We start from the raw sequence: 10,896 nt of genomic DNA on the forward strand, positions 1-10,896 counted from the left end.
CAAGGCTGAATGTAAGAGAGATTTTTAAAAATGAGCAGAGTGAATACATATAACAGGCTGAAATCTAGAAGATTCCACCCATGAAAAGAAAAACATTTTACTGTTCATTCAAACAAATTTGTTTCGTATGTTCTCTGGGCTTCCCAGGTGGTGCTAGTGGTAAAGAACCCACCTGCCAACGCAGGAGACCTAAGAGACGTGGCTTCCATCCCTGGGTCGGAAAGATCCAGTATTCTTGCCTGGAGAATCCCATGGACAGAGGAACCTGGCAGGTGGGCTACAGTCCATGGGGTCACAGTCAGAAACGACTGATGCAGTGTACACGCGTGCACACGTGTTCTTTGATGAGAAACTTGTGTTGAGTCCACTGGTGAGGGTGTCTTTGCCTAAAGCCATAATGTCAAGATATGGCCTCTTGTAAGCGTATTTGTATGGTGGGTTTGAGAAGAAATTGTTAATCAGCAAAAGGGTGGTTACAGTTACTCTGCGTCTTCACCAGCACGTGATATTCTTGGTGCTTCATATTTTCGCTGTTTTTATAGATGTGTAGTGAGTTCTTGTGTTTTTTTTTTTTTTTTAACTTTGGCAGCACAGTGAGGCCTGCAGGATCTTGATTTCCCAACCAGGGATCAAACCTGTGCCCCCTGCAGTGGAAGCTTGGAGCCTAAGTCCTAACCACAGGACCACCAGGGAATTCCCTCTTCATGGTTTTAATTTGCATTTCCCTAATGGCTGGGTGTGCTGACCGTCATCTCATGTGCTTACTTGCCATCTGCGTATCTTTGGCAAAGTGTCTGTTCAACTCATTTGTTCATTTTTAAGTTGAGTTGTTGGTTTTCTTGCTGTTTAGAATCTATATATTCTAGACGTAAATCTGTTGTCAGATAAGCACTATTTTGTCCTAGTCTGCAACTTGTCTTTTCATTCACTTACGAGTATTTTTCGTAGAGCACAAATTTTACTTTTGATAAAGTTCAATTTATTAACATTTTCCTTTTATGGATTATGCTTTTTTGGCTTCATGTCTAAGAAATCTTTGTCCAGCTCCAGTTCTCAATGACTTTCTCCTATGTTTTCTTCTAAATATTTTATAGTTTTACATATTACATTTAGGTTTATGATCTAGTTTGTGTTAATTTTTTTTTATGTGAAGTTTATGTTTTTGTTTTGGGAGCATATCTATATGTTCCCAGTTGTTTTAGGACCGTTTGTTTAAACGACTGTTCTTTTCCTTTTTTTTTTTTTTTTTTTTAACGACTGTGCTTTTTCACAAAATCAGTCAGCCGTATTTGACTATCTGTTTCTGGACTTTGTATTCTCCTTCCTTGGTCTATGGGTCTCTCTTTTCACAGTAGTATTGACCATGCTTCATGGTCAAGATTACTATAGCTTAAAGTCTTAAAAATCTGATAGTGTGATTTCTCCATCTTTATTCTTCCCTTTCAAAATTATCTTGGCTTTTCTTTCAGTGTTGCCTTTCTGTATAAAATTTAGAATCGACTTATCTATATAAACGTGCTGCTGGGATATTGATTGAAATTACATTAAACCTGTAGGTTAACTTGGGGAGAGCGGACATGTTTGTGATGACGAGTCACATGAGATAGCTCTCCATTTATTTGCATCTTTAGTTTCTTTTATCAGCATTTTGTAGTTTCAGCATGCAGATTCTGTATAAGTATTGTTAGATTTCTAGCTAAGTATTTTCTTGGAGCCTTTATAAATGGTACTGTCTTTCTAATTTTGGTTTCTAGTTGTTCATTGCTGGTATATAGAAATCCAGTTGACTTTTGTGTGTTGACCTTGTATCTTATAATGCAAGTTAAGCAGTACTTAGAGGGAAATTTATAGCGCTAAATGCTTATATGAGAAGAAGTCTCAAATCTACGACCCTAGCTTCCACTTTAAGAAACTAGAAAAAGAAGAGCAACCCAAAATATAGGCAGAGGGGAAATAACAAAGGTAGAGTGGAAGTCGATGACATTGGAAAGAAAAAATAATAGAGAAAAGCTTAATTAAACCAAAAGCTGATTCTTTAAGAAGCTAAAAAAAAAAAAAATGTAAACCTCTTTCAAAACTGATAAAGAGAAAAAGAATGAACAAATGACCAATGTCAGGAATGAGAGGAAACACTATGGATTCTATAGATACTAAAAGGATATTATGAACAGTTTATGATGTTTGACAATCTAGGCGAGCACAGATTTCATGGAAGATACAGATTATCTCAGTCACTCAAAAAGAAGTGTAAAATCTAAGTAGCCCTATCTACGAGAGAAATTTAATTGTTTAAAATACATATGTATGGTCACATGATTTTGGACAAAGGTGGAAAGGCAATTTAGTGCGAGGAGAATAATTTTTTTTTTTTCAGCAAAGTGTCTTGAAATCGTTGGACATATTTAAAAATCTCCAACCCTGCTCACACCATCTACCAGATTAATTCATGATGGATTGTGGTGCTAAATGCAAAAACTAAAACTATGAAACTAGAAAACACAATGGGACAAAATCTTAGCATCTGTGTTCAGCACAGGTTTCTCTTAACACATGACAACAACAGTATTCCCTGGTGGCTCAGACAGTAAAGAATCCGCCTGCAATGCAGGAGACCCAGGTTCTACGCATGGGTTGAGAAGATCCCCTGGAGAAGGGAATGGCAACCCTCTCCAGAGTTCTTGCCTGGAGAATTCCATAGACAGAGAAGCTACCATCCGTGGGTCTGCAAAGGGTCAGACATGACTGAGTGACTAACACTTTCATAAAGGAAACATTTAAAACTCTTCCCCCTTTAAAAATCACTGCTGGGACTTCCCTAGTGGTCCAGTGATTAAAAATCTGGCTACCAGTGCAGAGAACACAGGTTCAATTCCTGGTCCAAGAGGATCCCACATGCCGTTGGGGCAGCTAAGCCTGAATACCGCGACTACCAAGCCCATGTTCTAGAGCTGATGCCCTACAACAAGAGAAGCCACCACAGTGAGACCCCCGGGCACCGCAGCAGAGAGTAGTCCCCGCTCGCCACAACCAGAGAAAGCCCACAGAGAGTAATGAAGGACCCAGCAAAGCCAAACACTGTTGCTAACCATTCCCCCACCCCTATGACTGGGGTGATGAGCCTGTAACCATATTCCTGGGGTTTCCCTGGTGGTGCTAGTGGTAAAGAATCCACCCGCCAGTGCAGTACCACAGGAGACTCGGGTTTGATCCCTGGGTCGGGAAGAACCCCCTGGAGTAGGAAATGGCAACCCGCTCCAGAATTCTTGGCTGGAAAATCCCAGGGACAGAGGAGCCTGGCGGGCTACAGTCCGTGAGGCCAAAAAGAGTGGGACACGACTGAGCAATTGAGCACACCGTATTTCCAGGGATAAAGCTGGGAATGGGTTCAACTAGGCTCTCTCTTGCTTTGGTTGGACCTATTCATGTGTAACCTCATTGTAACCTTTTACCTGCCTGACACTCTTCCCCTGGTCAGGCCCCAGCTGGCTGCCTGCTCTGTGATGCTTTCCCTGTCTCCCTCAGGTGGACTAAGGCCGACTGCTTTCTGGCTCCCTCTGGGGTGGTGATGCTCTGGGTACCCACAGCTCTGAAGTCAGCTGAGCACCAGTGAATGCTGGGTAATCTCTGCTTGGGCAGCAGCCTCTGCTCCTCTGGGTTTCCCTGATGCAAACACTGCTCCAGAAGCTTTAGGAAAGAAGGAAGCACACGCATGAGAAGGGGAACTGATCATAGCCTGTATTCCAAAGGCTTCCAAACTTGACCAAGACCTAAGGTTACGGTCCTGTCTGAGCCACTTGGAGCTCAGTTCTGAGGTTCCCTTGGACACCTAGAGAGCAATCAGTAGCACCTAGCACTAAAGAAGCTGAGCACTTGAGCCCCGAGGCACCAGCTTTGTATCCTTCCTGACTGAGGAGAACAAGCTAAGTTGTCCCCAACCAGCAAAACAGAAAATAAATTCCACAGCCCACCCCAACCAAAGCTCCACTCAGTGCAAATAATTTTGAACTTTCTTGACCAAGGCAATCTGTCGTGCATGCTGGAAGGAGGAAGTGAACTTATTTTCTTATAATGAGAAGGGGGGGTACGTTTTAAATAGTCACATCTTTTCCTTTCTTTGGTTGCACCAGGTCCTAGTTGCGGCACCCAGAATCTAGTTCCCTGACCAGGGGTTGAGCCTGGGCCCCTGCATTGGTAGCACATAGTCTTAACCACGGGACCACCAGGGAAGTCCCTAAGATAGTTGCATCTTCATTTGGCACTTGCCTTGATCGCAATTTATTAAGCCTGAGAAAGTGGACATAAAGGTGGACGCTTTCATTAGGATTTAGTTGCCTTTAGTTGCCTTTAGTCGTACTTGCCCGCAGACACACACACAACGCGTACACACAACACCTGCCAACATTATTTACCTCTTCAAACATTCCCCATCCTCTGCTATTAAGATATAGGAAGGCAGGTCATCTCAGATTAATTTCAGGGTAACCATTCTAGGATTATATACCAAGGGAGAGGGGGTAACAACCCATGAGAGCTGTGACATTTCTTTGGGCCTCTGTGTTGTCCCTACCCAGCTCTGCCTCTGGCCTGGAGGGCTCGGTGGGGGTGAGGATCCATCCCTCAGAGCAGGAGAACTTGAGGGGTCTATTTGTGTCCGTGGATTGTGATTTGAGAATGACAAAGAGGTAAGGGCCCCTGGGATTCTGTAACAAAACAAGTACAGGACCATTTCCTGTACCCTCACCACAAAGGCAGTCACAGTGTTTTTACTGAGTGAAGCCAAGAAGAAGGTGGCATTGTGGGAGCACCGGGGGGTCCAGACAAAGACGGTGGCACTCAAAAAGGAGCTGGAACGTGTCCCCGCTCTGGTCCAGCCCAGGGACGCTGCTCGGAAAAGCATGGTCTCCTGGGCTGCAGCCTCAGGACTGGGTCCCGCTGGCCCTTCCGCTGTTGTGTCTCATGTTTTGATGAAACAGATCAAGAAGAGTGGCTCAGGCAGAGAACATAACCCAGCAGTAAACTCCTTACTGTGTGAGGGTCAAGGGCATGGGGTTTGTTATCCATCCTGAATTAACTGCTTCCCCGGGAACTGAATGGGAGTAAGGATGATAACTGTCGATTACAAAGCATAGACAGTCAGATTCCCTGGTGGCTCAGTTGGCAAAGAATCCATCTGCAATGCAGGAGACACAGGTTCGATCCCTAGGTTGGGAAGATCCCCTGGAGAAGGAAATGGCAACCCACTCCAGTATTCTTACCTGGAGAATCCCATGGACAGGGGAGCCTTTGCATCCATAGGGTCGCAAAGAGTCAGACACAACTTAGCGACTAAACCACCACCACCGTGTACAGGTCTTCTGCAAGGTCTGAGGGTCTGTGCCTCAATCACATCTCTCTGAGCCAGGGGAGGGGTGGTAATGGTATCATCTTCGTCTTCATTTGAAGTTTATGCAAAGTGAGACTCAATGGCAATGCCAAGCTGATGTAGGGCGTGTGGTCGGGTTGGAATCTCTTGACTCTGAAGGTGTTGCTCCAGATCAGCTCTGCTGTACTGCTGTCCAGACATGAGGAAGGTAAGGGGAGGCCCTCCATTGTCTCTTGCTTGCACCCAGACTTTTCTGATGCCGCCGGCAACTGCTAGTCTTTGGCCTGCGATGTGTCCTCATCCAAGGCTGCTGTAACTTACCCAGGCTTCCTGACGCCCCCTAGTGGCCAGCATGGTATCATGTATCACCCAGGAGGCTGGCAGATGACATACCCAGAAGTGCCAGGAGCTGAAGTATTCCTGGGGTGGATTTTGACTAACGGGGAACTGGAGGTAGGAGGGAGCTGCCACCTTCCTGTCTCCCACAGGGGTTTCTGAGGCATCGTTTCTCCACACAGCCCATCTGGAGAAGTCCCACTGCCCAGCAAACTGCCGTGTCTCCACACTGGGTGGGCATGGAGCGGTGGTTGATGCAATCAAGCCCATTTGCCCGACACCTGTCCTGGCTCACGTCCCTTTTGCCAGGTTTCCGGGAGGCCTGGGGACATCTAGTGGTGAGGTAGGGGTACAGCGGGTGTAACAGCATAGATATCCTCCGAGTTGGCCAAGTAAGGGAGCAGTGGAGTAGATCAATGGCACCCCACTCCAGTACTCTTGCCTGGAAAACCCTATGGACGGGGGAGCCTGGTGGGCTGCAGTCCGTGGGGTCGCACAGAGTCAGACACGACTGAAGTGACTTAGCAGCAGCAGCAGAGTAGATCAGGGCCAAACACAGTTTCCTTATTTTTATTATTTTCTAAGTGACAGTGGTAAGGAATCCGCCTGCCAATGCAGGAGATACAAGAGATGTGGGTTCGATCCCTGGGTCAGGAAGATCTCCAGGAGCAGGAAATGGCAACCCGCTCCAGTGTTCTTGCCATGGACAGAGGAGCCTGGCAGGTTACAGTCCATGGGGTGGCAAAAAGTCAGACACGACTTGAGCATGCACACACACATACACATAATGACCCGCATGAAGGACCCTTGTAACTTTGGGTGTTGGGATCTCCACTGGTCAGCTGCTGCTGCTGCTGCTGCTAAGTCGCTTCAGTCGTGTCCGACTCTGTGCGACCCCATAAACAGCAGCCCACCAGGCTCCCCCGTCCCTGGGATTCTCCAGGCAAGAACACTGGAGTGGGTTGCCATTTCCTTCTCCAATGCATGAAAGTGAAAAGTGAAAGTGAAGTCGCTCAGTCATGTCGGACTCTTCGCGACCCCATGGACTGCAGCCTACCAGGCTCCTCCGTCCATGGATTTTCCAGGCAAGAGTACTAGAGTGGGGTGCCATTGCCTTCTCCATCCATTGGCCAGAGGGAGGATCTAAAAATCAGATTGTCACACTGGAGCACTGGCTGCACGTTGATGAAATACAGTGAAGCGGACCTCCATGTCTGGGTTCTGGACCAGGTCCCTCTGGGGTTGTCCTGCCCAGAACTGAGCCCTGACTCACGATGGGTGAGAGGAGAGCAGAGGGGCTGGGAGAGCTGGGCTCACCTCTGTGTCTGCTATCACTGCTTTCTCCTCCACCAAGAACTCAGCAAAAGAGCTCTCAAAGCAAGCTTTGACAAACACATTCAACTCTGCCCGCAGATGCTGGAGGAAGAGGCTTAGGCCCATTCACCATGATAGCAAGCCAGCGCTTGTGCGTTGTCGGGGGGGGGCGGGGCACTGTGCGTGAAGCATGGCCCCACCTGCGAAGCAAGGTACCAGCCTATGGACATCCATGCCTGAATGGATGGGGAAAAGACTCGAGTTAACACTGGCTGTATCCGAGTGACTTCCAACATCTTCCATGTGCTTTTTTCATTTTTTTCAAAATTTCTAAGGCGTGCTCTGTCCATTACACAGTGCCTTGCATAACAACTTTCATTTATTCCTAAAAATCCTGCCCACTGAGTGAAAAACATTCCTGTTATTTTTAATGGGAAAAATGATGATGTGTTTCATTACAAACCAATGTTCCCAAATTATTTTCACAGATAGAAAAATATATCAGTTGAACAAGGAAAAGTTTATGTAAATAATACATGACACCTTGAAAGTCAAAATGCAGTCTCTGTGCATAAACGTCGCAATAATGGTATTGTGCTCTTTTTTTTTTTCGTCATCATCTCCACACAATTTTCATTATCAGCTTCTCAGTCTTTCGGGAGCTCATGATTACCTTACACCCAAATGAGACTTACAAGTATAGTACCTTTACTATATATAAAGTTGCATATGTTAATATATATACCTTTATATCCATATCTGTATCTGTATCTGTAACTTTATAGCTGTCTACATTTAGAAAAAAATTAAGGCTAAATACAGGAGGGCTTTCAAAAAAATGGGAAATTATTTAGCGTGCACTATACACGTTAGTCTAAAAGATTCTATCCATGCAAAGAAAAGTGTTTTAGGATTCATTCAAATACAGAGTGCATTTAAAATTTGTTTCATATGACATTCTATGACTGGGAGGGGTTGTGCTGAGTAAAGTGGCGAGTATGTCTTTGCCTGGGCTTCCCAGATTTCCCAGGCAAGACAACTGGAGTGGGTTGCCATTTTCTTCTCCGTTTGATCCCGACCCAGGGATCAAACCCATGTCTCCCGCATTTGCAAGTGGATTCTTCGCTGCCTGCAATGCAGGAGACCTGGGTCAAGAAGATACTCGAGAAGGCAATAGTAACCTGCTCCAATATTCTTGCGTAGAGAATTCCATGGACAAAGAAGCCTGGCGGTCTATAGTCCATGGGGTTGCAAAGAGTCAGACACAACTGAATAGCTAACACTTTCTTTCACTTTCTTTGCCGCTGAGTCACAAGGGAAGCACAGCTGGAGCATAGGAGCTCTAAAAGTTCTGGAGGGGATGCTAGTTAGGGAACCACCGACGTATGCAGAGGCAATGTACATTTAACATTGTAAAAGCATTACAATGCTAACATATGCATATATGATGCAAACATTATAAAGCATGACAAAAGTCATCAAGAATGATTGTCATCAGCAGCTCCATTTAATAAAAACTTAGTGTGTGTCTGGAATTACGATGAGGTCTTTACCTGCATTATCCACATTCACCCTCTCAGAGCCCTGCAGGACAGTCATGACCATTTTCAGTTCAGTCCAGTTGCTTAGTCGTGTCCAACTCTTTGCAGCCCCATGGACTGCAGCATGCCAGGCCTCCCTATCTATCACCAACTCCAGGAACTCTCTCAAACTTATGTCCATCGAGGCGGTGATGCCATCCAACCATCTCATCCTCTGTCATCCCCTTCTCCTCCTGCCTTCAGTCTTTCCCAGCATCAGGGTCTTTTCCAATGAGTCAGTTCTTCACATCAGGTGGCCAAAGTATTGGAGTTTCAGCTTCAGCATCAGTCCTTCCAATGAATATTCAGGACTGATTTCCTTTAGGATTGACTGATTGGATCTCCTTGCAGTCCAAGGGACTCTCAAGAGTCTTCTCCAACACCACAGTTCAAAAGCATCAGTTCTTCAGCACTCAGCTTTCTTTATAGTCCAACTCTCACATCCATACATGACTACTGGAAAGACCACAGCTTTGACTAGACGGACGTTTGTTAGCAAAGTAATATCTCTGCTTTTTAATATGCGGCCTAGGTTGGGCATAGCTTTTCTTCCAAGGAACAAATGTCTTTTAATTTCATGGCTGCAGTCACTATCTGTAGTGATTTTGGAGCCCCCCAAAAGGAAGTCTCTCTCACTGTTTCCATTGTTTCCCCATCTATTTGCCATGAAGTGATGGGATCAGATGCCATGATCTTAGTTTTCTTAATGTTGAGTTTTAAGTCAACTTTTTCATTCTCCTCTTTCACTTTCATCAAGAGGCTTTTTAGTTCTTCTTCACTTTCTACCATAAAGGTGGTGTCATCTGGATATCTGAGGTTATTGATGTTTCTCCCAGCAATCTTGATTCCAGCTTGTGCTTCTTCCAGCCCAGCGTTTCTCATGATGTATCCTGCATATGTGTTAAATAAGCAGGGTGACAATATACAGCCTTGACGTACTCCTTTCCCAATTTGGAACCAGTCTGTTGTTCCATGTCCAGTTCTAACTGTTGCTTCTTGACCTGCATACAGATTTCTCAAGGGGCAGGTCAGGTGGCTTGGTATTCCCATCTCTTTCAGAATTTTCCACAGTTTATTGTGATCCACACAGTCAAAGGCTTTGGCGTAGTCAGTAAAGGAAAAGTAGATGTTTTTCTGGAACTCTCTTGCTTTTCCAATGATCCAGCGGATGTTGGCAATTTGATCTCTGGTTCCTCTGCCTTTTCTAAATCCAGCTTGACCATCTGGAAGTTCACGATTAACGTACTGTTGAAGCCTGGCATCCTGACCTTGTGTTAATGTTATCTCAAAATGCATGTTGTGGGTGAGGGGCCTGATGCCAGTCTCTGAGTTTTGAGACATTTCCTTTCTCTGATTAGCAGACGGCTAGTAGCTATATTAGCAGGGGGGTACTCTTTCTGCCCCCTTCTGATGTTTATGTCAGAAGCTTTCTCTATCTCTCTTATAGTTTAAAAAAACTATTACACAAAAGCTCTGAGTGATCAAGCCTCGTCACTGACCCTGGATTGAATTCCTCTCCTCCAAAAGCCTAGAATCCTGGTGTCTTTCACGGCTCAGCAATAATCTTTCAACAACCTTTCTGCATATACATTAAATATGCCCATTTTACAGAGTAGTAAACAGGCTTAGGGTTAAAAATCACACAGCAGGTAGATGACGTAGTCACATTCCAGTTCTGGTCTCTGTCCCTAAAGCCCAGGCACGCGGTGAACATTTGGTCTCCTGGCTTCCCTGGTGACTCAGACAGTAAAGAATCCGCCCTCAATGCCAGAGACCTGGGTTTGATCCCTGGGTTGAGAAGATCCCCTCAAGGAGGCATGGCAATCCTCTTCAGTATTCTTGCCTGGAGAATCCCCATGGACAGAGCAGCGGCAGTCCACGGGGTCACAAAAAGTCGGACACGACTGAGCAACTACGCACAGCACACCTTCTATATCCAGTAAGCGGTTTCCTGGGGTGACGCCCCTGGAAATTGTTCCAGAGATCAAATGGAGCCGAGAAGGTCAAGGTGACCCATGTTCTGCTGACCTGGAGGGTGAGACAGAATCAGGAAGGCCAAGATCACGTGCGTGACTGGACTGGCAGCGGCCAGTGTTTAAAGGCCAGAGCAGGGAGTCTCTGGTGTCTACTGCTTATGTGCCAGCATCTGAGCCCACCCGCCTCTGCAATCTGGGCTCCTGCAGGCAGCCTGGACACACCCTGGGGAGGCCAGTCCCGAGGTGTCACAGGAGCAAGGATGTGAACTTGGAGCACACGCTCTTCTGGGAGTGGTATTCCTACGTACCTCAAGGTCAGCGGGAATGC

This window comes from Ovis canadensis, chromosome 21 (genome assembly GCF_042477335.2).
Source record: "Ovis canadensis isolate MfBH-ARS-UI-01 breed Bighorn chromosome 21, ARS-UI_OviCan_v2, whole genome shotgun sequence".
NCBI classification, from domain to species: Eukaryota; Metazoa; Chordata; class Mammalia; order Artiodactyla; family Bovidae; genus Ovis; species Ovis canadensis.